The sequence below is a fragment of the Felis catus genome, chromosome B3 (assembly GCF_018350175.1).
Source record: "Felis catus isolate Fca126 chromosome B3, F.catus_Fca126_mat1.0, whole genome shotgun sequence".
In the NCBI taxonomy this organism is placed as follows: domain Eukaryota; kingdom Metazoa; phylum Chordata; class Mammalia; order Carnivora; family Felidae; genus Felis; species Felis catus.
The window spans coordinates 38,979,402-39,002,974 of record NC_058373.1 but is presented as its reverse complement, the minus strand read 5'-3'; the positions used below and the strand labels follow the sequence as shown (position 1 = coordinate 39,002,974).

General features: G+C 52.0%; 1 protein-coding gene across 17 annotated transcripts in view; it reads right to left on the bottom strand.

Annotated features, from left to right (window-relative positions):
- Positions 1 to 23,573, bottom strand: part of MEGF11 (multiple EGF like domains 11) — a 357,968-nt gene that overhangs the window by 280,209 nt on the left and 54,186 nt on the right. The window contains exon 1 of one of the 17 annotated variants that reach the window (XM_019832205.3): positions 9,916 to 10,045. The exons of the other annotated variants lie outside the window; for them this stretch is intronic. The gene's annotated coding sequence lies outside the window, so the exon portion shown is untranslated. Of the gene's footprint in view, positions 1 to 9,915; positions 10,046 to 23,573 lie in introns of those variants that run through there. 17 annotated transcript variants of the gene reach the window in all.

Here is a 23,573-nt window from a genome sequence, read left to right as displayed (position 1 = left end):
TCGCAAGCCCACAGAAAGCATAAATCTCGTGCACAATTTATTTTAGGTTGTCAGATGTAATTTACTAAGAGACGGTCTTCCCAAAAAAAAAATCCAGAAGGAAACCTAACGTGTCATTTTAAATTAAGTGTGGCTCCTTTTGGTTATCTTTCTATCTGAATGTCTGCATTAAAGATGCAGAGGCCTCTCCCCTAGCATCACAATAATAATAATAACAGTGGGGATGAGGCTTGAGTCAAGAGCCGGGGTGGGCAATAGGGAGAGACGGGGCAGACGGAGGAAGACCTGGGGACGGCAACGGCGCCAACATGACGCTTCCTTCCTGATGCCTCTCAACCCGCAGGGGTCTTGCCCAGAGAGGAAAGTTCTCAGATGCCCAAGTTTTGCAGAGGAGACTAGCTAGCTAAGAGGGCAGTGAGTAAGTGGAGGAAGTATATGCAACTCACTAATAACACGCTCTACCGAGGGTCATTTCTTCCTCCCGCTAAGAGAGCGGTGTCTCTAATGGGGTAGACCATCTGAACTGAATCAACACAGTGACCCCAGTGGTTCGGGTCCCAGCCTCCCCGCCCACTCGGTCTTTTGGCATTCATTTGGCCTCCCTGGGCTTCAGCTTCCTGTCTGCAGAATGGAGATGAAAACTTTCTTGCAAAGTGAATTAAGTTGCAAGGATAAAAGGAGATAATTTTGTACAAGTGTCCACTATCTTTTGAGATGCTGTACAAATAGATGGGATCCAAATTATAATCATCCCTTATAGACTGAGAGGAGGTGGCCACAGGGGCTCTAAAAAGCCCTGACAGTGAACATTCTGGTGCCCTTGCCCACTGCTGTGAGGGTGGGCTGCTGTAGCTCATCTCTCCCCATCCCACCCCCCACCACCCCCAAAACTGTCCCCAGCTGACTGGAGCCACCTGCCTGTCCAGGAGCTTGAGAGTTCCCCTTCCTGATGCCTCTTAGTCAATGATCAGTATAAAAGGCTGGCCCACTCCCACCAGGGGATCACTCTGAGTTCTGGTTCAGACTCCAGAACCATCCCCAGGGGGACAGGCCACAGCTAGGCTTTACCTGAGGCCATGTCCTGACTTAGCTCCTCCCCCTTCCCTACTCTGCTTCCCTTCCTCCCTCTCAGGTTTCTTTCTGAAGAGCCCTCCTAAGGATAAATCATGTGTTCTGAATTCTGGTCTCAGGCTCTGCTTTCTGAGGAAGCCACTGAAGGAAGACTCCTTCAAAGCAGAGGTGTTCCTCCTTCAAAGCCTCTGGTGCTGCTGTGGCTGCTGTTAGAGTCTGGGGGACCACAGTACAGAGGCTCAGTGGGGAAGGAGGACAGCCAGTGTTTCTGCCGGACCCCTCAGGCCAGGCTGCACAGATATCCGATCAGTGAGAGGAGGCCAAAAAGATGAGAGGAGCAGAAAAGCCAGGGCTGGAAGGAGGATTGGGCTCCACCAATGTGGGAGGGACAAGGCCCTCGCCTCGGGGACCCTGGTCCCGCTCCCGGACCACCAGAGCTCATGGAAGGTGGTGAGAAAGCCCCTTGCCACAAAGTCTCCCGAGATTCTGAGGACAGAGAGGACTGTGGCTCTGTCACCCGAAACGAGGCTGGGGTCTGTCCCGAATGCAGGGACCCTAACCCTCCACCGTCAAGGGCTCTGCATGTTGGGGGTCTCTGGAGGTGATGGAGAGGTGGGAGGAGGAGAAGGCCACCTTGTCGAGGTCTCTCTTTCTAACCCAGTAAGAAGGCCACACGGGGAGCACCCGCACCCCCACCCAACCCCCCTCCCCTCCAGGAGGGTCACGACCTGTGGACTCACTGCCATTGGCACTTTCTTCCAACCCCCTACCGCCACCCACCTGCTCCCCCCCTTTACACCCTTTGTCAATAGCTCCTTTCACAAGGTCGTCATTACCCACTAATTGTCCCAAATCTCATTCCCTCATCCTTCTTGGTTAAGGATTGATTTAAGGAATGAGTTCAATATCCCTGCCGTCTCCAAGTGCTTATTAATTCCCGGCGCCTCCAGCTCCCTGCGCGGAGCCCCACTCACCTCGCACTGCTTCCCCCCTCACTGATTGGTAAAGCCCCGGCTTTTAGGCCTGCAGGATGGGAGGCCTAATGTGCACTAATCTATCATTACTTCACGCGGTTGGCAGAGTGACGGATGGCGGCGCTGGCCGGCGCTGGGAGGGAGATGGTCCTCCGCCTCCTTCAGGACCAGGTTCGGTTGGAAATTTGCTCCACGGGAGAATGACTGCCACCTTCCTCTGAGCAAGCAGGGGAGGCCCTGCCTTGCGAGAGCGGAGACCCAGGATATCAGCAGGAATCAACGCGTGCCTGCCCCTGGGCCTGCCCCCCTCTCACAGTCTATCCCAGGGCTGGAATAGTCCATCCCGCGTGGGCTGGACTGGATGTTGCCCATTCTACACCATCCCCGCCCACCACCGCCCCGCCGGCCCATCACTCTCCAGCCTGCTCTGGGGCCTAGGGGGCAGACCTGCATGGATGGCATCCATGGGGAACCTTGTCCTCCGCCTCTGCCAGCCTTCAGCCAATGGGGAGCCCCAGCAGCAGATGGGAGGGAAGAGAATGAGACTGGGTGATCATTGGACTGGCCGGTCCCTGCAGGGCTGCCTCAGGCTGCCTGGGTTCTAAAGGTCGCAGCTCCTGGCGGGTGATCCTGTCCCCTCACACACACACCCTGTCTCTCCCTCCACTCTCCCTTCCTTGCCCCTTTGGGTCCAGGGCTGGAAACAGGCCGGTGCCAGTCAGCCCAGGGCACTGCACACCCCTTGTGCCTTTCCTCTGCTCTGACCACAGCTTTGTCAGCAGTCGTGTTCTCAAATCACCCCTCTTGAGTGTGCACCTGCTTCCTGTTGGAACCCTATTGGAACCCTGCCCAACATACCCCACCTTACCATTGAGGAAACAGAGGCTCGGGGAGGACCAGGACGTGGCCTAGCTCACACCAGTTTATGGCAGGGCTGGCTCCAGAACTCAGGTCTTCTGACTGCCTAATAAGATTCTGCCCACCTGACCACTCAGTATTTCATTTCTGTCCCTGCCTAACCACTGGACACACCTCTTTTTATTTGGGTCACACGGGGAGAAACACATTCAAGGCGCCATTGGGGCTCAGAGAACCTGTTCCTGGCAGAGACCGTAACATCAGCTCAACGCGGATGAGAAGGTCCTGTCTGCGGCACCTTCCAGAGGTTGGGGCATCCACCTCCAGGTTGTTCTGTGGCCTGGGACATTTTTCCTACAGTTTTTATTACCTCCTCAGGCAACAGGGCACCTCCTATTGAAAATGCCAAGCCCTGGGGCACCTAGGGGGCTCAGTCCGTTAAGCCTCCGACTTCGGCTCGGATCATCATCTTGCAGTTGGGGAGTTCAAGCCCCACGTCGGGCTCTGGGCTGACAGCTTGGAGCCTGGAGCCTGCTTCCGATTCTGTGTCTCCCTCCCTCTCTCTCTGCCCCTCCCCCTCTCACACTCTATCTCTCTCAAAAATAAATATTTAAAAATTTGAAAAAAAAAAGAAAAAAAAGAAAATGCTGAGCCCTGGGCTACATCCAACCCCAACCCAATCAAGAGACTGGGAGACCCAACTTTCCACCAAAGACCTTTCTTTTTACAGAAGTCCTTCATTATAGAAGATAATTACTTAGCCCACGAATATCTATTCCATCTTCTTGAGAGGCCAGGGATGTGGCTAGGCCTGGAGTTAGTCTAGCAGGGGACATAAGGAGCCAACGCCAGCTAACAGAATAAAATAGGATCTACAGATCTGAGGCGGAATGACTGACCCCTCCCCTCCCCGCCTCACAGAGCGGAGACCAGCGAGGTCTAGAGGGACAACCCCAGGCCCTGGGACTTGTTCAGGGGCGCCAAGACCCGCCTTCCCTCTGAGACCCACGGGAGCCCTCACGTTACAGGCAGAAGACCCCAGCCACCTCTCCCTGCAGAATTTGCCACAAACCAACAGCCCATCCCAGCAAATGAAGTCCGTTTTCCCTTTGATTTGCCAGGGGCCTCTCCTCCAGAACAGTCCTCCGAGGGGCTGACCTGCCCTCCCCGAGGCTTAAGACACATGTACGCATGTGCACCCTCTCCCTGAGTCAGGGTCCTCTCCCTGGGCGTTTGGTGCCAAGTCTCCCGCTCAGGGCCTCGTGGTCTATTCTTGGCACCTCCTTCTGGCTTGGTGTCCGTTATTCCACAGGGATGGGGAACCCAAGGAATCTGCCACATTCACATTACCTGGCCCAAATCCAAATGTCACCGGCAAATCCTATTCCACTGCCACCTTCAGACGCAATAGGCAATCACCCAAAAAGGCTCCCCAAAGGTCAGATGAGGCCAGAGCTTGGAAAGGGGCTGAAGGGAGAGGGGTAGGATCACTCTATTATGGACCTCGGGGAACTGCCCCATCTCAGCCCTTCTAAGAGGGGAATAAAGCATGTGCCCAGGATTTAATCAGGAGGAAACTGGCCCCAGGGAATTGAGGCAGGCTATGTAAGGAAAACTCCGGGCTGGAGATCCAGAAATCTGGGTCTTTAGCCAAACCTGCTACAGAGCCCTTCCCCATCCTGGCCTCTTCCATAAGAGGAGGGGGAGGATCCGTTCAGCCTGACCCCTGTAAGGGATGTGACTGTGCACGGTTCCAGGGGGGAAGGAAGAGTGGTGGCCTCAGTCCTGATGCTGCACTCTGGACGAGAATTCCATCAGGCCCTTCTTGAAATAGAGCCACAGGGAGGAGAGCCTCACCCTGGGTCTGCTGGAACCACACAGCTCATCCCAAAAGGAGTCAAAGCCCTCAACCCCTAACAGGGGCCTCCTTGGCCAGCCTCCCCTCTCTTCTCTAGGCCATCCTCCTTCAAACCCGAATTATCTAGAGCTGCACCGTCCAATCCGGTAGCCACATGTGGCTATTTAAACCGAAGTTAACCACAATCCAATTAAATTTAGAGCTCAGGTCCTCCACAACACCAGCCACGTTTCAAGTGCTCGGTGGCCACACGTGGGCAGTGGCTTCCGTATTGCACAGTGCAGATACAGAGCATTGCCGTCACCGCAGAAAGTTCGAGAAGCTAACCTTGGTATTTCTACAAAGTGCTTCCTCCAGTGTCCCTGATTCCTTCCTGCCACAGGGTCAGCCCACTTTTTCCAGTCTTTTGCTCTAGGGGAGGATCACGGGTGGTGTTGAGTGGGGATTCACCACAAGTAATGATGGGGCAGGGGGTTCCTGTCTGCCTGGCCCTGGACAGTTCAGTCTCCCGCCAGAATCTGAGAAAGACGCCGTCAAGTTAACAGTCCCCTGGCACCTGAAAGGTTACAGACATTGAGCTTCAAACAATGACAATGATCACAGACCATCCCCCAGCCAACCCCCTTCCCCTCCCCATTTGATCTGGCCACTGTTCAAGGATGTCAAACCTTGAGAAGGGGTAGAAGAGAAAAAGCCGGAGAACATTTCAAGATTTGGGAGATTTCTACCAACATGATTCACGGGAGCTCAAAACCCCAGGGATCATTTTGGGGTCCTCATCTTCCCAGAAATTAGTCTTAGATAGGGCTGGGGAAATCCCCCCAAGGGGTTAAAAGCCAAGCAAATAGCTTCTCTGACAAGCACAGAAGCCTGGCAGGGGTGGGGTGGGGCAGTGGGAACTAGACAGCTGAACGAGTTATCCAGAAATTACAAGAGGCTTTTAAAAGTAGAAAACTTAGCATGTGTCAAGCCCATAATGTATAGACCATAATTATTTTCCACTGAATTTTTTTGTATTTAATTTTGTGGCGACTGTCCCCTTTTACATCACGTACTCCGCCATCACTCTTCTCTTCTCTTAATATGCACAGTAATCCCTCTCCCCTTGTGTCACATAGTCAATAATTCCCATCCTCCGGTTCCAGGGCACTTGCGATGAGGGGAATGTCACATTTTAAATTAGTAACAGCTGTGTTTTTGTTTTTTTCAATTTCACCTCCACTGATGGCTTGTAAATATCGTGAGTTCCAAAAAGCAACACGGGGCACCCTGTCTGCCCTGGTCCCCAACTCAATGGCCTTTTTGAGGGGCTTTTCTCTGAGGACAGGATGTGCCTCAGACACAGGCCAGAGGAGGGAGCACAGAGCAGCCATCCGGTCCCATCCTCCTCCTCCATGGAGGACACAGAGACCTCCACAGGAAAATAACATGCTTCCCATTAATCTCTCTCTGGGGTGAGGTCCACCCTGGTCCATTTAGGTCACCGCCCATTCTCAGGTGCTGCCTTTGCTTCTCCCTCAGATGGGAAGGAGTGGACAGCAGCCAGGAAAGCAAGGCTGGGACCTGAGTGAGGAAGCGAGATACCCAAGGCGTCCAATTTAAGGGGGCACCGGCTCTCGGGTGCAAACCCTGCACTTACAGACCCTGAGAGCCAGTGCCTCCTTCGCTTGTTCAGCCCGAGGCACTTTGCCAATGTCAGCTGGGTCCTGGCCCTCCAGAAGGACCATCCCTTTGTAGGTCTGGGAGTCAGAACCAGATGGGAGCTTTGGGGAGGGGGGTGGGGACTCAACACCAAGAAGAAAGAGCGACTCGGGAAGGGAGTTCATTAAAATGCTTTAAGGGACTCCAAACTGTGAGAATGTTGCGTTGTGTTCTCTGGTTTCATTTATTTATTTATTTTTTTGAAGACAGGAATTTAGCAAGAAATCAATCAACACACATGCTGATAACTTATTCCATGACAAAAAGGAAACAAAAACCCCATAAATTTCTACAGCCTTTGGGTAGCCAGTGTCTACTGCCAGTAATTAATTTTCTAGAACTTTCGCTCTCCACATATCTCAAAACATGGTCAATCTGTCAGCCCCGGGAAGGCACTGCCAGCACCCGCTGTAGGAGGTTGCTGGTTCCGGAATCTCGGTCACACAGTGGAGGAGGGGAGCCCACAGCACGCTCAGGCTCCCCCATTCTGACCTGTCCTCCTACCATATCCCTGCACCTGTTCCAGCTGAGAGAAACAGCATGCTAGAGCGCAGAATGGTGTGTGCAATGGGGAAAAACTGCCTCCCTGCCTCCGTTTCCCCAAACGTAGAATAAGGAGATTATACTCAATCTGGCTTCAGATTCCTGAATTCATGTTACTTTGCCAAACATTCAAGCCGTAAGAGTATGGGCTCCTGGGTGGCTCAGTCGGTTAAGCATTTGACTTCGGCTCAGGTCATGATCTCGCGGTTTGTGAGTTCAAGCCCAGCATCGGGCTCTGTGCTGACAGCTCAGAGCCTGGAGCCTGCTTCGGATTCTGTGTATGACTCACTCTCTCTCTCTCTCTCTCTCTCTCTCTCTGCCCCTCCCCTGCTTGCAATCTTTCTCAAATATAAATAAAACATCAAAAAAAAAAGCCATGAGGGTATTTGTCTAATTTGTAAACTCCTGGAGGGCAAGAATTGAGTCTTCATTTCTGCCCCACCCCCTGCCCCTGTCCCCCCCCCCCCCCCCAGTGCACAGTGTCTAATACTGTCTTTCACACAAACGTGCCCAATAAAGGTCTGCCTGATCGCACTGCAGCCTTCGACTCTCCCAGGCGCAGGCTATCTGCCATCACCAGGTCGGGAAAAGGTTTCCAAGCCCTCACTGGGGGGGCCTATGACCCAGGAACCTCACTCCTGAGAGTTCCTTCTTCCTGCCAACCGTCCAAGCTCACTGGTGTCTCCCCACAGGAGCAAAAAAGGACATGAGACTCGACCTTGTGAAGTTAGCCCCACAGCTGAAAATTTCAGATTAAAACCCCAGATCACCTGTGGGGCAGACATCTTCCACAATCTGAGCCCCAAAGGAGCAAGCAAGTCAGCGTGAGCCAGGACCCTTCCCTGACCTGACTGTTCTGAGAGGATGCGAAGGAGACAGAACATTCCCCAAGATTCCAGAGGGGATCAGCAGGCAGTGAGGTTCCAGGCAGCGGCACCCTCAGCTGGGACCCGACACTTGGCTCACCTTCCTGTGTGGCCTCCTTGAGAAGGTGACCTGATGGGAGGCAGGCCCTCCACGTCCCTTCTCAGAGCACCTGAACCCCACCCCTGTGCCTCACAGAGTGGGATACAGACGCTTTTCTCCTTCACAGGGACAAGGGAGCCCTCACTCACCTCATAGGCAGGAGGACACGGTCTCATCCTCCTGAGCCTCCTCAGCGTGGCTCATAGTTTCCTTTTTTATTCATTTATTTTTTTTTTTTTAATTTCCTATTTCCTCCAATAGCATGGGTCTAGAATGAATACCAGGCTCTCTCTGGCAGGCAAAAAAGGGGCATGGAGGGGAAATGTGAGAGCAGTAATCCATTGTAACACTTTAGGGGAAACTGCAAGCAATTTCCATTCTATTGATCCTCCCTGGGCATCAAAGCCACACTCAGTTTATTTGGAAAATTAAATTCTGGAGCGTGTAGCATGAGGGGGCTCTAGTTGTCTTCCTCTACGACCACAATTTAATTACGATCTCCATTTAAATACAGTAGAGGAAAGGGGCACCTTAGGGGCTCCCTGGACCCAGCCCCTGTGCTGTGGGGTCTGGCTACAGGGACCCCACACCCACAGCGGAAGAGCCACGTGACTCAGTTACCTTCAGCTGACCACTCATCAGCACCTCAGGCTGCTGCTCATTTGCATTTTTACTTATGCAAGTTTTAACAGCATATATTCATTAAAATGTTAATGATTGCCAAATTAACCTAATTTGTGGAGCGTGCTCCTTCTCCAAAGGTAAGATTTTGGTCTTAACAAACATTGTTATTATTAGAAACAAAGCAACATTACTTAGGCACAAATTGGATATGACGTGTTAAGATATTCATTTGGAGGAGAAGCTAAGAATCAAGGTACGTCCGATCCCAAAGCTGCGCTGGTGGTGTTCAGGCTTTGGAATTTCACAAACAAGTCAAATTTATGCACAGTTGTGTGCACGTGTGCGCGCGCACGCACACACACATACACACACACACCCCCCACACACGCGCGCGAGAAAGCCTGGCAGAGATTGGAAAACTTACAGCCACACAAGGACTTCGCAGTCATCTTCTATTTTCTGTAATTTCTACTATCATCTCAATTTCATGAACACCAGGGACACTGGATGACAATCCCAAAGTAGAGTCCTTAATAGTCAATAAGTTTAGCTTCATGAAGAACTCACCACATTGTTTTCATTTTCCTAATCTCATCCGTGACAACTTGGTCACAGTCTAGCACAGGTCCCCAGACCACCCTTGGCAACTCCCGCCCCCCACCCCCTGCCCGCATAGACTGATTTTTCTTAACTGAATTTTTATTTAGGAGTGTTGCTGGCAGAGGGTCGCTGTCTCCGCCCCCCGCTCATCAGCCCAGGTAATTGAGCGCACAGCTCGCTCTCATGACGGTCCAGACGAACTGACCTCTCACGTCCTTTGGGTTCTTCCACCGTTGACCAGTTTGCTCCAGCACAAGATGGAGTCCCACTAAAGTCTTCCTAGAGGAACGTCCTCCGGGGCAACCAGCCAAACCTATTAGCCTGAGCCCCACGAAATCAGCACAGTGCCTGGGACGTGGTAGAGTCGTTAAGAGTTGCTGGATTCCAGTGAAAAGTCACGGTGTGGCCCCCCTCCCAGCCTCCTCTTCTGCCTCTAAAGACACCCAGCACGTAGAACAGGGAGGGAAGCAGGCACATCTTCCAATGCCCTCAGACAAAGGCAAATCAAGTCTTCCATTCCTCATACCCCGACCCTCTCACTGGTCCTGAGATTCCTTTGAAAGAAGTGACTTTTCTCACCCATTGTAGGTGCCAAGGGTAAGAAGGAATGGCAGACAGAGCCACGGTGCTTGATCTACCAGGGAACATCAGCAATATTTGACAAGCTGACCGGCTCTCCCGAGAATAGAACTGTCATTAAGCCAAGAGGGAAATCATTACCTGATCCATAAATGATTACACAGGAGTAGGAACTGTCGCTCCCTTCTGAGGAGTTTGCAGAATCGGGATTTTAAACAGTGCAGCAAACTGATGCAACACTCAGCTCCCTGGAGCAGCTGGTGTATTATTCACAGGGAAAAAAAAAAAGAAAAATTCAGAAGTTAAGGCACTTTGTGCACTCAGGGGAAAGAGAAGGTCTCAGGGACTCTGACTATCAAAGGATTTCAGACCATCCACGGTGTCAGAGCCGGAAACTTCACTCAAAGGAAAACACATCTATTCGGATCTTCTGCCTGACAGCTTGGGGGCCTGAAACTTGCTGAGGTCTATCCACTGGCAAAATAAGCGACTGGAGTCAGAGCTGCAGACAACTTGGGTCATTGAGCCAAAGACACTTCCTTTGCAAAGATGGAGGTTCAGGTGCAGCCCACAAGGATGAAGCTATGTATAGTAGTGGGGAGCTGGAGGCGTCCTCAGGTGTCCCTCGCCCTTCCCTGGGAGAATGGAGGAGAAGCACGTCATAGAAACACGCTAGAGAGAACTCGGCATCAGTAAGAAACCATGGGCCGACTATACCTGTAGCGATAGGGTGGGCCCCGAACCAAGGTGTTGAATGAAAAAAGCTGGGAACTGAAGATTTGTAGCACAACTAAATGTGTGTAAATTTAAAGCACGTGCCCGCAGAGATCGATAATACGTATTTTACCATGGTGCATGCATATTTTAGAACACATTCCAAACACATTAGAGGGGGTGACTGTGGGGGGGGGGGGTAACAAAAGTGAGGATAGGGGACGGAGAAAGTACACAATGGACGCCATGAAAGGAAAGGCTGATGTTGACCATGAACTACTGAGTGTAATTAACTCAACTCCCTGCATCTGCGGTCCACAAACACGGGAAGAAACAAACCGAGGTCCAGAGAGCTTAAGACAGCGCTCCTCAAACCCTAACGTGCGAACAAATGTCCTAAAGATCTGGTAAAAAATGCAGGTCCTGATTCCCAGGGCTGCCACAGGGCTTGAGGTCCGCATCACTCACAAACCCCTTGGGTGATACAGAGGCGGCTGGGTCCACAGACCTCACCATGGGCAGCAAGGGCTTAAGAGATTTACCCAAGATAAAAAAAAAGTGAGCAGTAAAGTCCAAGGAAGAGACTACATGTCCAGTACAAGTAAGTTTCAAAATAATTGTGCTTCCCGGAAGAAGAGAGACAAACGAGAGTACATTATCATAACGTGTGCTTCCATTTATATAAGCTTCTAGAACATACATGCTAATCTTGTGATGGCAAAGGCAGATCAGTAGTCGCCTGGACATGGGGCTGGGGGGATGGATGGATTACAAAAGAAACTTTTGGGGATAATGGATATGCTCACTATCTTGAGTATGGTGATGGCTGTCCGGGTGTATACATAGGTCAACACGCATCGAATTGTACAGTTCAAACATGTAGCTTATCGGTCACACCTCAACAAAGCTGAAAACAAACAAAAGGATCTGTGTCCTTCCTCCCCACCCCTACCACACTGGAGATGCCCCCTTTGCATTTCAAACTGAAAGGAAGAGTTTTATAGCTAGCCCACGCACCCACGGCTGGACCCCATCCCTCCGTCTCCTCCACCCCTCCCACCTCAGGCCCACCACCATGTCACCCCCCCCAACCCCCACCTGCTTGGGATTCCAGGCTGACTCTACCCTTGTTCTCCTCTTCTTACCTGTCCTCCCACACACTTCCCCCAAACCCTCTTGCACCCTGTCCTTCCCCCCACTCTGCCACACTGACTTTCTTTTACTTCTCCCAAAGCACCACCTTCCCACCCACTCTGGATCTCTGTCTACACTGCTCACCTACCCCACCTCTTCCCCATCCCTCTTGCCTGGTGAACTCCTACACATCCTCCCGTCCAAGCTCAGGTGTCCCTTCCCCAAGAGACCACCCCCAGCCCAAGCTCCTTTGCTCTATACTTTCCTAGAGCGACGTTCCTTTCCTTCCAAGTAGAGACACCAGTTTATCACCATGATTTACACCTGCCTCTCCCACTGCACCGTGAGCCCTATTTTGCTCACCTCTACGTCCTGCACCTAACGCAATGCCTGACACACAGGACATGCTCCATAAATACTCATTTGGTATAAGAGTGTTTGGTGAACCTTCCAAAAGGCCTTTGGCCATTGCTAGGCAAAGACATTATCAGATTTGGTGGCGGCAGCTGATTTAGACACACACACACACACACACACACACACACACACACACACACTGCCTCCGCTGCACCCCCCTGGGGCACCGCACTGCCCCGCCCCTGCCAGCCCCTGCGGCCTGGAGCTCTACAGAGAAGATCCACCAGGAATACAGGCTAATCTGAAAAGTTCTCCCTCACGTCCAACCTGATCCCCAACGTTCCTTTCAAAGCACCGTTTGCATAAAGTAAATGGCACTTTTGCTTTTGTAGGCTTTTTTCTTTCCACAATTTCAACACCTCTGTGTTTGGATGTAATTATCTCCTTTCTGGGCTCGTATCCCAAACTGTGGCTGTGCCGATGAGAGCCGGAAGATAAGTTTCAGAGGACGATCTGGACCCAAACAAGCCCCCTCGGGCGAGGCAGCCAAGCCTTGGGACTCACTGCCAACTCAGGGCAGACTCCGGAGACCAGGGGAAGCCACCCTGAATAGGGGGTGCTGGTAGGGGAGGGGTCAGGCAGCAGAGAGGCCAGAAGAGGAAGGGGTGCCTCCCAGGAAGCAAAGGCAGGGGCAATGGGTTGGATGCCCAGTCGGCCGGCCGGCAGGCACCAGGTGGAGCAGCTCAGTGGAAGCAGAGCCAGGCAGCGGCGCCCTCGGTAGAGGCCCAGGAATTAAAGAGGCAGGGCTCAAAGTGCTGGCCAGCCAGGCATCAGAGATCCGGAGGGCTAGACGAAAGCCAAACGGCCCTCAGCGGCCGCCACTCCTGCCCTTCTCTCTGCCATTTCCGCTCAGCGCATCTGGCCATTTCCTGCCCAAACCCTGTCCCGATGTCAGGACCCCCTCAGCCCTCTCGACCCTTCCTCGGTTCTGCCCAGCCAGAGGGGAACATGGAAAAGAGTGAGATGAACACCCAGACCCAGGCTGAGTGCACTCCCTGACAGGCCCCCCAGAATTCTCAGGCTCCTCCACCACTGGAGATGTTACGGGGAAGGGAAGGAATCTCACGCACAGACCCTCTGGGAGGCGGGGAGGGGGACCGATGGTGAGTGAGCTGCCCTTGAGGGCTGTGCTGTGGCCCAGAGCCCGAGTCTGTGGAGGAGGGGCGGCCAGCACCTGCACTGCCTGCAGTGGCTTCTATCCTAAGCCCCAAAGGGTGGTGATGCTATAGGAATCCCTCCTCTGCCTCTGCGGTAAGGGAGCTGGCATCATTCTCTGAAGGCATACAGGTCACCGCAGGTGGCTTCCAGAAAGGAGGATGGGGGGCAGGGAGCGGGCCAGGAGGCTGCACATAGCGGGAGATCATCCTCGAGAAAAAGCAGGAACCACCTGACATGCGTCTAGTTATGGGTGCGTTCTCTGTCTCCATCACCGGGGGACCCCCCTGTCACTGAGTGGTCGTGGCCCTGCTGAGCCAGTTCCCTTGATGAGCCTCCACCCACTCACACAAAGGGCGCACGAGAAATGAAGCCCAAAGGTGAACGTCCCTCGTGCCAATAACAAAATACTAACTGATGGGCAGTTTATAAAGCAGCTAGGACAGACATGATTATTACCCTTCCTACTATGGGGAAACTGGCATTCTGTGCCCAAGGTCACAGAGCTAGTGATGGCTGCACCAGGATTTAAACCAGGAACAACACCAGCTTTGAGGGAAATCCCATCTCCGTTTTAATCCTAGCTCTGCATCCACCAGCTGTGTGACCTAGGGTGAGTTACTCAACCTCTCTGAACCCAGTGCCTTTCTTTCTAAAAAAAAAAAAAATTTTTTTTAATGTTTATTTTTGAGAGAGAGAGAGAGAGAGAGAGAGAGAGAGAGAGAGAGAGAGTGCATGAGCAGGGGAGGGATAGAGAGAGAGGGAGTCACAGAATTCGAAGAAGGCTCCAGGCTCTGAGCTGTCAGCACAGAGCCGACACAAGGCTTGAATTCACAAACCATGAGATCATGACCTGAGCCGAAGTCAAATGCTTAACTGACTGAGCCACCCAGGTGCCCCCCCCGCCGAGTTGCCTTTCTTAACAACTGTATTAATTACTATCTATCTCACAAAATACGAGGGAGAATGAAAAAAAAGGTGAAATATACAATACAAAGGAAAGCAGTTAATAAACGTTTGTTTCTTCTTTCCAATTCCAATTTTTTTTAATTTTTTAATGTTTATTTGTTTTTAACAGAGAGAGAGAGAGAGAGACAGAGAGAGAGAGAGAGAGACAGAGAGAGACAGAGCATGAGTGGAAGAGGGCCAGTGAGAGAGGGAGACACAGAATCCAAAGTAGACTCCAGGCTCTGAGCTGTCATTACAGAGCCCGATGAGGGGCTCGAACTCATGGGCCGTGAGATCATGACCTGAGCCGAAGTCGGAGGCTCAACCGACTGGGCCACCCAGGTGCCCCTCCAATTCCAAACTTTAAAATACATTGTTTTGGGACAATTCCAACATGGAGGTTACAAAGGACTTTTCAGTGAAAAACGAAGCACGTTCTCGTTCTCGAAAGTAGAATCTAGGAACACGTGTGGCCAAGCATTTCTCTGTCTTCAGCCACCCAGGCATGGAGCCCCTTCTTTCTGCTCCTTTCCCCCTTCCCTCTGTATATCAGGGGAGATAGAGCAGCACCCCCAAGTCAGGTCACCTCCTTCCAGAGGAAAGGAAGCCGGCTCACTCCCTGCTGGGGCACATCCACCTGCTATGCATGGTTCAGTGGTGAGCCCAGATGTGCCCCTGAAGGTGGAAGGTCTGTCAGCAGCCCCAAGCCTGGTGACAGCTGGAGTTTCATGGCCAGGGACAAGCTGCAAGGGAGTCTGCCCCTCACACTCAATCTCTGATTCAGGAAGGAGGGCTCCAAGTGTTGTCTGGGGACAGTACAGGAGTCTCCTGTTCTGGTGTGCAAAGAAAGCACTTCCTCTCCCATCTATTTACCCACAGTCCTGGGAAGCGGGCAGTGAAAACGCTGTCAGCCCCATTCTGCAGGGAGGAATGACAAAAGATTGTCCAGGGCAGTGGGGCTTGACCCCAGCGTTCCAGAGTCCAAGCTTCTGTCCACTTCCATGTCCAACTCCAGTGCCCTTTACACGGAGTCCCGCCTGCTCCCTGAGGACTCCTGGAAGCATCAAACCTAAGCCTCCCTGTGTCAATGTCAACTCCACGATATTTTGATAACTGAGCTGTGGTTACATAAGAGAACGCCCTTGCTTTTAGGAAATACACACTGAAATATTTAGGGATAAAGGAGCATCACTTCTGCAACTATCAGTTTGGATACACATCCACACCCACAATGCGGGGTTTCTCAACCTGGGTGCTGCGGACATTCTGGGCCAGATAATTCTGTGTCGGGCAGAAGATGGGGTGGTTTCTGTGCATCCTAAGAAATTTAGCAGCATCCCTGGCCTCTACCCACTAGATGCCTGTATCACCCACCCCCTACTCAAGTATGACAACAAAACTGTCTCCAGGCACTACCAAACGGGGGCAAAATCACTTCCTATTGCGGCCGAAAGAGACAGAAAGGATGGTAAAATGTTAGTCTCCGGTTTTGTAAGTTTCCTGTAAATAGGAGATAATTTCCACATAGAAAGTTTTAAAAAATAAAATTCCACGAGTACTTGCAATCTAACCAAAAGGAAGAAAGAGAAGACCTTGCCAGGTCACCGGCTCTCCGTCTCCACCCCAAAGGCCCGCATTCCCTTTGCTCACAGGTCATGCATCCCACAAGCGAGCGGTCACTGCGTGTCAGCACCCCCTCGACCTTCCAAACAAACGTGCGCTCACAGAAGCCTCCGGGTGTGAGGTGCTGGTGTGCCCACTCTACAAATGGGGAGCCCAAGGCCGGGAGGGACGAGGCTCCAGGCGCTACAGCTCCAATGGGGGGGGAGGGGGCCCTGAGCCCAGCCTCCTGACCTGCCCCCTTGCAGCCCCCACCAGCACGTCTATGCACTGGGCTTTTCCCAGTCCCCACGCAGCACTGCATGGACCCCCTTGCATACATGGAAGGTTAACCACGGCCTGCGCATCTTTTGTATTCCTTTCCCAAGGGGGGCTGGGCAGAGCTGCCTTACAGACGGTTCCAAGTCAGCAGATTTTGCCTCCTGCCTTCGCCTTACAATCTGTGGTTATTCTGGAATCACGCTGGCTAACTGCCATTCAGAGCAAATTGGTTATCCAGGGGGGAAAAAAAAATGCCCCAAACTTTTAAAATAAATAAATAAATAAACAAACAAACTAACTAACAAATAAGCCACGGAGGGAAGGGCGGAGGGGGGGGGGGAGGAGTGGGGAGAGAAGGAAAGTAAATTGCACACAGGCAAATTGGAATTATTTAAAAATTAAAAGTTCCTTTAAATTATTTAACCTAATTCCCACCCGACTCTCCCAGGGAGACAGCCGCTTGTGTTCTGCGGAGCGGAGAGGATAAAGCAGAAGCCTCCGGAGGCAGCGGCACAAGAGAGGGGAGGCCAAGTGAGTCGAATTTTCCAAACACCTGTGTGTTTGGGCTGCTGCGCAAGAGGCAGGCAGTGGTGAGACCCGCAACCTGCAACCATCGGTGAGAAGGGGAAGTACAAGAAACATAATTAATGCGGGTATCACATTTCATGGCTTACAAAGCACGGTCTCGTTTTTATTTAGTCCTCACACCCACCCCAGGGCTCCGCATCGCATCATCGCCCGCCCGTTGCTATTTTCCATCGCAGGCATACAGAAGCTAAGGCCAGGAAGGGTTGGGCCTCGGGTCACAAAGCCAGCCAACGGTAAGCCCAAACCCCCGGCCTGGAGCCCCGTGCTCTGCACGGAGACGTGCTGAGGCTCTTTTCCTTCCCTGTTCTGCTGGACCACCTTCCAGGAGGACCGTGGGAGGGAACGGCAGGAGCAGGGGGCCTCGGGTCAGACAGCCCCCAGATCTCATTCTGCCTCTGCCGCTTCCCACTGAATGATCCCAGGGGAAAAAAAAAAAAAAAAAAACCTCATCTCCCTGAGCCTTTTTCCTCACGGGGACGAGGAGGAGGAAACTTGCTTCCTGAGACTGTTAAGAGAGTTGTAAGAGATGATGCATCTAAGGCACGAGGCACTTAGTAGGTGCTTGATGAATGGGGTGCTTAATAGCTCCAAGGAGCAGCTGGGGAAAACAAGGGTCATTAAATGTCCACTCTGCCCACGAATGTTAGGCCAACAGTTCTCAACCAGACTGCACACTGGAATCATCACGAAGCTTTTAAAATTCCCAGAGCCCATGTGGGGCCCCAGAGCAATCAAATCGGAATCTCGGTGTGTTTAAGGCTCTCTGGGTGATTCCAATGTGAAGCCACAGTCAAGGACCGCTGTGACACTCCACTTAGGCTGTGAGCAGTGAAAGCATACATTACTCTGTAGCTGGTAGGATTCAGGGTAGACACTAAGTGGAGCTTTTCTAAAGGGTTCTAGAAGGCAGATCCAAGGAATAACGTACACTGTCCCTCTGTGGGGATTGGCAAGAGCAGCCCTTTGTGACGGAGGAAGAAAGCAGGAAGAGCCTGGATGGGGGTGGGGGGCCTTCCAGAGGCCTTCCTCCAGCCTGGAGGCAACCAAACAAACCAAGCAAGGCCCCCGGTAGGTAGAATGGGCAAGCAGTGAGGGACGGAGCGAGCGCTTGTGGTGATTACATAGCACCGTTCAAAATGCCAGACAGCGACCTGTCAGAAATCCTTGCCCACCTGAGCCCCCCCCCCAGAGGGACACTCCAGATGGCCTGACAGTTGCCACCTGACTCGACCTCAGGACAAGCACAGAATCGCCAGGGTGACTCCATTCCCCCCACCCCGCATGGCACACTGAGATTCACAATACACCCTACGCAGGTGCCAAGCCCTGGGCACTACCCAGAACTTCAATTTCCTTTCGATTAATCCACGAAGGGTCTAATTTGCATGCGATTTGCATAAACCTGCTCGGTTCCATTTAAGAAAGACCCCAACTCCGAGCAGGTGAGATAAAATAAATTGGCTTATTTATTGTCCCTCCTGCTGCAATTGTATTCCAAACCTAACATCTCCGAGTGTTCCCAGGGGAGCGTTTAACACTGCAGCCTGCTGAGGACCTGCCCAGGAGGGTGAAGACAGCCTGGGGGGACTCCCAGGGAGACAGAAAATGTAGTTCCCTCCTCCCCAAATCAGGCCAGGGCTAAGCCAGAGGGCGGCCTCAGAAGGAGGACCAGAGCAGTTTCACAGTTTTAACTGTAGCCCCCCAAAAATCAAACCCTCTTTTGCTGTCCTGTCCTGCCGTGGGGACCACAGTCCTGTCTGAGCCCAGGCTGGAGGAAGGTTGCTCTTCAAAACGGTCATTTTATTTATTACAGACACACTGTCAAGGCCAAAGCACAAAGGATTCAGCTGACTTGTAAGGTCCCTCCTGACTCTAAGCTCTTACACAGGGGTTTCAATTGATGCTTTGCGTCACATAGTTGAGTGGAAAAATCCATTATGTTAACAGCTGGCACCAGCATTCCTTAGGGAGGGAACTGTCTCTAGGGGGAGAAAAGCCTTTGAAAGACTGCTTGGGGGACCTGGACTCTGGGGGTCTGAGACCACTGAAGCCGGGCAACCTCAGGGGGGAGCCACGGAGAGAACGCCATGGAGCAGGTACCACGGAGAGGGCAGCACAGGAAGACCATGGTCTGCTGTACTCCTTCTAGAACGGCGAAAGGCAAGATGTAATGAGGCCTAGGAATGATGGGGGCCGGGGCAGGGCAGGGGGAGAGGCCCTGAGGTCAAGATGGCTTCAGACTGAGCCATCAACCCAGCCCCACTGAACTCTATACCACCGTCAGGTCCCGGAAATCTTGAGGACAGCGTGGGCGTGGCACTGGCACATCTCTTCACTGGATCACAAGGGGCTGGGAGACTCCAGCTGATGCCTGGGTTACACTCTTAACAAGAAGCCTGTTAAACAGTAGCTCAGCAAATGTTGGGGGTTTTACTCTGGAAAAGGCATTCTGCTAAAATCTCCGTAGCAATCGTAAGGATGTAGGTTCTGTAACTATCCCAGTTTACAGAGAAGACCGAGGCCCCGAAGAGGCTGCATGATTTGCCCAAGGTCACGTGGCTAGAAGGTACCAGAGCTAGGATCTGCCATCCACCTGCCAGGCTCGTAACCACCGCATGACATCAGGTAAGCCTCTCAGCTGTCCTGTAAGGCAAGGAAGACCAATACTGACAGGGACGAGTTTCACTGACCTAAGTGACTCACCTAAGATCACCGGCTGGGACGTAAAGTCTTCTGATCTCAGTGTGGGCCCTTTTCGCTGTACCACTCTGCCCCTTGACATGTTACAAATATCAAATGAGCCTATGATTTGGCACTCGTGAGTCATCGGGCAAGATGGCATTTGGAGGTGGCGTGACAGAGAAAGGGCACAGGCTTTGGTTCAGGAAGACCTATGTTCTGATCCCCGCTCTGTCACTTTCCAGCTGTGTGTGCCACACAACAAGTTATTCCATCTCCCTGACCCCCAGTTTCCTCATCTGCAAAATGGGGGGGATACCTCCTGTCCACGGACCTCAGAGGATAAGGAGTGTAATGGATTTTGATGTTCAAGGCGGAGCCCTGAGCCAGGACAGAAACAGGTTCAGACACGGAGAAAACGTTGAAAGACTCATGGGACATCCCTTACCCACCAGGCCCATCAGAACATTTCTGGCTCTCTCCGTGGACACCCCAAGCCCCACCCCTGCTGGGGCAGCAGTGTTCCTCATCAGAAGCCCATTTTCCACTCCTCTGAGTGACCGCCCGCCTAATCTCTCTCCCCTTGGAACAGGAAAACACGGTGCTACACCCCCATGCGTTTCTCTGCCAGTGCAGAACCCCGGGCCTCATCCTGCACCCTGCACCCAGCAAAACCAACCGGTTCTGTTTCACGGAGGAGACAGCCTCGCCCTCCCAGAGATGCCAGCCCGACAGGCAGATGTGGACCCTGTCTCCAGGGATCTCCCTCTCTGACGCAGGACACGTATTTACTGCCCTAGGAAAGCCCAATGCCAGGCAGGAAGACCCAAGCGCTTGCCCTCAAAGAGCTACCAACCTGATGCGGGAGCCTCAGTCCCCACTTCCCCTTTGGAGGTATCCCCAGTCTGAGGGAAGTTCCCAACCCCAAAGATACACTGCACACAGGTACACACACTCATAGGTGCACACGCACCAGCCCTGCTGGGGGACATCCTGGAAGTTCAAGGGGTGGGTTGAGAGGGGCGGGTCCACGTGGGAGTATTAGTGCCCTTCAGTCTCCTCAAATTTCACCTCAACCAAGGTGCTCCCATGAGGACCTCATCTGGGCCTTCCCACCATTTTCCCAACCGCTTTATTTATTTATTTTTTTTAAGTTTATTCATCTTTGAGGGGCACCTGGATGGCTCAGTCGGTTGAGCGTCCAACTTCGGCCAGGTCATGATCTTGCAGTTCATCAGTTCGAGCCCCACATCAGAGCCCCATGACAGCTCAGAGCCGGGAGCCGGGAGCCGGCTTCAGATTCTGTGTCTCCCTCGCTTTCTGCCCCTCCCCCCCGCTCACTCTCTCTCTCTCTCTCTCTCTCTCTCTCTCTCAAAAGATGAATAAACATTAAAAAACATTTTTTAAGTTTATTCATCTTTTGAGAGAGAGAGAGAGAGAGAGAGAGAGACAGAGAGCATGAGTGGGGAAGGGGCAGAGAGAGGGAGACACAGACTCTGAAGCAGGCTCCAGGCTCTGAGCTGTCAGCACAGAGCCTGACATGGGGCTCGAACTCATGAACTGCAAGATCACGGCCTGAGCCGAAGTCAGACACTCAACCGACTGAGCCACCCAGGCGCCCCCCCACCCCAGCCCCTTTAAAATCACGAGTACTCTCTTCCCAGACCCTAGAGTCCCTTTTACTGTTTAACATGCCCATCCCCCCCTACTCGGGTGATGGCAGCTGCTGTTAGCAGAGGCTCTTGGAAGCCCACCCCACCCAATCCCCGTGGGCCAGAAACTGACAAGGACCCTGGCACAAAAGCCCAGCCCCCTTGCTTCAAGACGGAAGCTGCAGTGCAATTCCCGTCGCAGAACTCCCCTTGTGATCAGACCGAATTAGACTCCATGTGAAACCGCCGCTCGCCCCCTTCACCCGACAGCACGCTCAGCGAATCACCTGCACACGGATCCAAGCCTCCAGCTCTGCGTCTATGCAACCTGCCCTAAGACACCAAGGAAATAAAACGTGAAGTCGGAAGACCTGGCTTCAACCCCTACCTCCTTAACCTGCTAGCTATGTGATGTGAGGCAAGTTACTTAACCTCTCCAAGCCTCAGTCTCCTCATCTTTAAAATGGGAGTGATAATGAGTCCAATAAAATCACATAAGTCAAAGTAGTTTGTGGCCTGCTAAAAAGCCCTATCAGCAAGACTGTGGTGTGGTGGTCCTTACAGTCTTTGGAACAGCGCTGTCCTCAAAGAAAGATAAGGGATAGGGGCGCCCGGGTGGCGCAGTCAGTTAAGCGTCCGACTTCAGCCAGGTCACGATCTCGCGGTCCGGGAGTTCGAGCCCCGCGTCAGGCTCTGGGCTGATGGCTCGGAGCCTGGAGCCTGCTTCCGATTCTGTGTCTCCCTCTCTCTCTGCCCCTCCCCCGTTCATGCTCTGTCTCTCTCTGTCCCAAAAATAAATAAATGTTAAAAAATAAAAATAAAAAAAAAAAGATAAGGGATAGAAATCCATCCACAAAACCCATCCCCCCCACCAAGGGCCTATTAATTACCCTGCAGCCAGAGTCACTGGGTCCATGGGTCAGTACCAAAACGATAATGAGGACATCTCCAAACACTCCAACTTCTGGATCACCGGAACATACCAATCAATCCCCAGATCAATAGAAGACTTTAAATGCATTTCTATTTTCAGATTTGTATCACATGTTAACATTTTGTCAGTAGACAATGGTGGCGGGCGTGTTAAGTATATACCATTTTAATATTTCATGAAGACCCTTAGGTACTTTCGGTTATAGTAAAAAGTCTGTCCTTTCACTCCAAAGCCATTTGATTCTACATGTTGCAAGCCTCAGCTGTTTACGGTCCCAGACTAAAATATTTGTGTTAACATGGCTGCCCCTATTCTGTACCCAATGACTCCCTTAGTCCTTTCAAAAGTTTCCCATTCATTCATTCGTTTATTTATGCAACAAATATCTGTCAAGCACCGGGGCGCCTGGGTGGCCCAGTCGGTTAAGTCTCTGACTCTTGATTTCGGCTCGGGTCATGATCTCAAGGTTTATGAGATCGAGTCCTGCTTGGGATTTTCACTCCCTCCCCCCCGTCTCTGCCCCTCCCTTGCTCACACTCTCTTGCACTCTCTCTCTCAAAATAAATGAATAAACTTAAAAAAAAAAATCTGCTAAGCCCCTACTATGACACTGTATAAAGCACAAGAGGTACATTAGTTCCAAAGTAGGTGTCCCCTGAGTTTCCCCAAAGGCAGAGCCTGAGACAAAGACATGCGTGCAAGTAGTCTAATCGAGAGGTGATCCCAGAGGGCAGGAGAAAGGGACAAGAGGAGTTAGAGGAGAGACAAGGGACACAAGGATTCACTGTCTAGTTGGCCAACACTATAGGCAGCTGGGCTCATTCTGCTGGGGCTCCTAAGGAGCATCTCAGATGTGTCTGCCCAGGAAATGAAACAGGGAAATATTTATCCATCCCCAATGGGGAAATACTGTCTGCGTTGGCTAGAGACAGCCATGCTGGTGTTAGTTCCCCTGCAATCCTCCGTTGGTTATATAGGTTCCGCTTGGAGTCTCTCACCTCTGTGTCAGGAAAGTCCTGGGGCACCTGGGTGGCTCAGTCAGTGAAGCATCTGACTCGTGATATCAGCTCAGGTCATGATCTCACGGTTGCGCTGTGTGCTGGCAGCACGGAGCCAGCTTGGGATTCTCTCTCTCTTTCCCTCTCTGTGCCCCTCCCCCACACGTGCACGCTCGCGCGCTCTCTCTCTCTCTCCAAGTAAATAAATAATTTTTTTTTTTTAGAAAAAAGAAGGTTGTGTTTAAAAGTTTACCTACTTGGTAGAGACAGCCGTGGGGTGGAAAGAAGCTATTCTGCAACTTGCCTGATGGCCAACATCATGTATCCCACCTACTTTCAATCAGGAATTAAGGTGACTAAGACCACAAACTACTAAACTATTGCCTGCAGCCGCTTCAGACGTATCATGGTTTGAAACGGTTTCCTGGGAAGGAAATGGTTAAGCGGGAGGAGGGAGGTGAGTTACCTTCCCCCGAGAAAGAAAGAGGACTGGTCAGATCTCCTAGCACACATGCTACCGAGAGATCTCTGGCGACCAGCGGTGGTGTTTGCTAACAGCCAGTCTTCATCTATGGAAGGCTCTTAGCAGATGTACCAGGCTTACCTGGGAGCCTAGAACTGCCTTACAGTAAATGAATAAGGAAACCTATGAATTTATGGAACAGGGAGCCCTTTAAGTCACGTAAGCTATGTCGCTAT